Raw genomic sequence first — 4,903 nt, forward strand, 5'->3', positions numbered from 1 at the left:
ACCAAATTTGTCAGGCATGACTTGCCCTTGGTGAAGCCATGCTGGCTGTCACCAATCATCTCTTTGTTATCTACGTGCCTCAGCAGCGTTTCCAGGAAGATCCGCTCCATGATCTTGCCAGGCACAGAGGTGAGACTGAGTGGCCTGCAGTTCCCTGGGTCTTGCTTCTTTCCCTTCTTGAAAACAGGGGTTATGTTTGCTCTTTTCCAGTCGGCAGGAACCTCACCAGACTGCCACAACTTCTCAAATATGATGGCTGGTGGCTTAGCAACTTCATGTGCCAGTTCCCTCAGGACCCGTGGATATATCTCATCAGGTCACATGGACTTGTGCACCTTCAGGTTCCTCAGGTGGTCTTGTACTTGATCTTCACCTACAGTGGGTGGTTCTTCATTTTGCCAATTCTAGCCTTTGCATGCTGCATCATGGGTAGTGTGGCTGCAGTCTTCGCCAGTGAAGACTGAGGCAAAAAAAGTCGTTTAGGACCTCAGCTCTGTCTCTGTCCTGGGTAAAAAATTCTTGAGTTTCCTTCTGGAGAGGGCCCACCTCTTCCCTAGTCTTTCTTTAGCTCCAGTTAGCCCCCTTTTCTCCAAGTCTTTTTTCAACAGTTTTGCTCCCAACAGCTAGTCAGTTACCAGCTTTACTCTTGCAAGGGATTAGTCCAATCCAGATGAAGGATCTTGCGCTTTCTTTGCTGAGTTACATGAGGTTTCTGTCTGCCCGTTTCCCCAGCCTGTCTAGTACCCTGAGAATGGTAGCCCTTTCTGCAACTCTATTTTCTGTTCCTTCCCAGTTCAGTGCCCACAAACTTGATGAGGATGCATCACTGTCATGGTTTAACCCCAGTTGGCAGCTAGGACCACACAGCCTCTCACGCAGTTCTCTCTTTTCCTCCAGAAGAGCAGGGAGAAGATGGAGAAAAGGGGGAAAAGGAAAAGGAAAAAAAAAAACAAAAACAACTCATGTGTTGAGTTAAAGACAGTTTAATAGAACAATATCAGAAAAAGAAAAATAACAGTGATGACGACAACAACAACAACAAAACAACAACAACAATAATAATAATAATGGTAAAAGAATATACTAGACACAAGTCACTCTCACCACCCGGTAAATTGGTGAATAGGCACTGTCCTGAGCAGTGATTCTAAGTATCCCTCTCCCCCGGCTAAACCCATTTATATACAAGCATGATGTCTATGGTATGGAATATTCCATTGGCCATTCCATCATTCTATCTGTGCTCCTTATCAACTTCTATGGGAAGCTGAAAAAAGACCTTGAAAAATATAAACATCACTTGGCAACAACTAAAATAATATGCATTATTGACATTCCTTTCATACCAAATCTGAAACACAGCGCCCACTGAAAAAATAAAAACAAACAAACAAAAAAACCCCAACAAACAACTCTTTCCCAGCTGAAATCAGGACAATTACATAATGTCTCCCAGGTAACTGATAAAGATATTACATATGACGAGCCCCACAACAGACCCGGAATATATTACAAGATTAACCTCCCTTTTCTGTTTGCTGTGGTTCTCCTAATATAGCTAAGTATGTTTGCATTACTGGCAATTAGACAACCCTGTTGGCTTATTCAGTCTGCTGCTGAATCCCACATCATTTTCATCGGGGTTGCTACTTGCTCTGTTGCTTCTCAAACTCTGCCAAGGCTGGGCTAAGCACCTGGTTACTCCTTCCCAGGTACAGACCTTGGACCTTTTCTTTTCAAACTTTGTGACGTTTCTCTTGTTCAAGTCCCTCAGCTTACAAATGAGAATGTTGAAGAAGGTGGTGTCACAGACCTTAACAAAGTCAAGTATATCCATCACTGTCCCATCATTATCATTAGTCCAGTTATAAAAAGACTGATTAATATTTGTATGACCAACCTCATTGCCTTCTATGATGAAATGACAGCTATATGTATTATGAAACAGTGATGAGTGCAAACATTAAAAGTTTTATTGTAACTGGGCTAGCAGTCATAGATGAAATTATCTAATTATTACAGAAGAAGCCTAATTAATATTACAGTTTAAATGAGTTACTAAAAAACTAACCAGTTTCTTTTCCTTTTTTCTTTCTGCTCTTAAGCTCATTCTTCCAGCATTTCTCTTTGCCTTAAGGTCCTTGACTTCATTCTAGCTCAGGAAAGGTTAAGATGCATCATTAGTGTCCTGAATTCTTCACTGGGAAGAGTTGAGGTTGATGGTAAGGGTGCCTTCCTCCTGACTTGTCTCTGCTTGGGGTTATTTTTAAGTTTTCTTAACAATAAAAATACTTGTTCTGCTTACTTGCTCTTTGGCCAGTGGTTGCTCTGTGAAGTTTGAACATCTTCAACTGCTACCTATTAGTTAAAGTTACACAATAGTTTCCCCAGGCACAATTAACATAAAGGGCTAATATTTGTTATTCAGTGACCATATAGATTTGTCTGACCTTTACTGTATAATACAGTATTCATCAAGCTAATATAGAACTATTTAGACAACAGTCCACAGTCCACTGTCACTGCTAAAACAAACTAAAACCAGCTCAGGCTAAGACAAGCTCAGTTAAACCCCGAGACCCTGCAGTGTCAAGTAAATACAGCCTTTTAGTAGAAATTGCAAAATCATATTTACTTGGCATATTTGGAAATGGATTCCAAGAGGTTTTTCTCCATAACATTTGCACAGACTGAGGTGTAGCTGACTGACTTACAGTTCTCCAGGTACTGCTTCTCACCCTTGTTAAAGATAAGCATAACATTTGCTTTTTTTACCCAGTCAGGAATCTTCCCCCAGTCACCACAGTTTTCCATATCTCATATTTTTGCAATCACATCAGCGGATTTGAATATACCGAGCTAATCTATGTTCCAGCCAAGGAAATAGAGTTTTTGTTGCAGCTAGTGGAAGTCCATAGACTTTCTAAGTAACTGGCAGTGTACAGGATCAGAATTTGTCTGGTTTGCGTTGACTTGAGATTGTTTAGATTCTCCTTAAAATTGCCTAATGGAAACGTTTGCCAGGGAAAATGTGGGTCCCTTTAATGAATGAGGGAGGCAACCAAGTGATGGAGACACTTAGGGTGGGCCTAAGTGCTCAGTGCTCTTCATTATTCTTCACAGCCTAAGCCTGTGTACACCTGAACAGTTTTGGTAAAATGGGAAAGTCAACAGTGGGGGAAGTGTGGTTCTGTTTTGGTGGACAACCCAGTCTCAATGTCTTTGTGGTAGAGGGGACAACCAACAGTGGGGGTCAATAAGAAAATGGCTACTTTGTTGCACTCAAATCTTGTTAGCTTCTTGGGATTATTTTCCTTTTCTGTTTCCTTGTCATCATCTTCCAGTGGAAATTTAAATTTAATGTAAGGGTTATTGTTTGTTACATCACGACCACATAGGTTTGTCAGACCTATGCTATATATAGTATATGCAGATCCTAAGCTAAAATAGATCTCAATCGTCAATGGATGACATGGGTTAACTTACCATTAGACAACTGTTCGGAGAAGCTTAACATTGTCCTGTAAAATGCTTGCAAAGAAGCAAATAAATTAAATATGCAGCCTTTCAGTACCTAAAGGGGGGCTACAGGAGAGCTGGGGAAGGACTTCTTACTAGGGCATGTAGTGATAGGATGAGGGTGAATGGCTTTAAACTGGAAGAGGGCAGGTTTAGATTAAACATTAGGAAGAAAATTTTTTACTTTAAGGGTTGTAAGGCACTAGAACAGGTTGTCCAGAGAGGTTGTTGAGGCCCCATCCCTGGAGGTGTTCAAGGCCAGGCTGGACGTGGCCTTAGCTACCTGGTCTATTGGGAGGTGTCCATGCCTATGGCAGGGGGGTTGGAATTCAATGATCTTCAAGGTCCTTTCCAACCTAAACCATTCTATGATTCTATGAAATATTTCTACTGCCTGTCCGTTTGCTGTTATAGCAGTTTAGGTAGAAAAAGACCCATGCTATCAAACTAGTGCACATTTGATAAAAAGTGGAAGAGTTCCTGTAACTAGAATGATATATTTAGTGCGAGGATAAAACAGTCATAAAATTTTTAGCTCGCCTATTTTTCTCTAGTAAACTGATCTAATTATAATGTAAAGAAGGTGTACACATTCCACTAATTACACTGGGAAATCTTTTAACTCTTCTACAATGTTTTCCTTGGAAATGAAATGATATATACATTGTTCTCACACAGATGGATCTGATTATAATTTTTCATATTAGTTCTCAAAATTAAAGTTGGGTGTAAAAAAAAAAAACAAACCAAAACCAAACAAACACAGAACTCAGCTTGGCCACTGCAGTTAAAGACAATAAGAAGAGATTCTTTCAGTATATCAATAGGAAAAGCAAGACTAGGGAAAATGTAGGCCCACTGATGAATGAGACGGGTGCTCTTGTGGTGGAAGACACAGAGAAGGCAGAGTTATTGAATGCCTTCGTTTCTTCGGTCTTCACTGCTAAAGGTGTCCCTCATGAATCCCATATCCTGGAGGTAAGGGGGAAGGTCTGGAGGGAGGAAGATTTCCCCTCAGTTGAGAAGAACCAGGTCAGAGACCACTTGGCCAAGCTGGACATCCATAACTCCATGGGCCCGGATGGGCTCCACCCGCGAGTGCTGAGAGAGCTGGCAGATGTTATTGCTAGCCCGCTCTCCATCATCTTTGAAAGGTCATGGGGAACAGGAGAGGTGCCTGAGGACTGGAGAAAGGCTGACATCTCTCCAATCTTCAAAAAGGGCAAGAAGGAGGACCCAGGGAACTACAGACTGGTTAGTCTCACATCGGTCCCTGGGAAGGTAATGGAGCGACTCATTCTGGATGTCCTTTCCAAACACATTGAGGAACGGGGAGTTATTGGAAGCGGTCAACACGGATTTACCAAGGGTAAATCATGTTTGA

This window comes from Charadrius vociferus, unplaced genomic scaffold (genome assembly GCF_000708025.1).
Source record: "Charadrius vociferus isolate BGI_N301 unplaced genomic scaffold, ASM70802v2 scaffold9, whole genome shotgun sequence".
NCBI classification, from domain to species: domain Eukaryota; kingdom Metazoa; phylum Chordata; class Aves; order Charadriiformes; family Charadriidae; genus Charadrius; species Charadrius vociferus.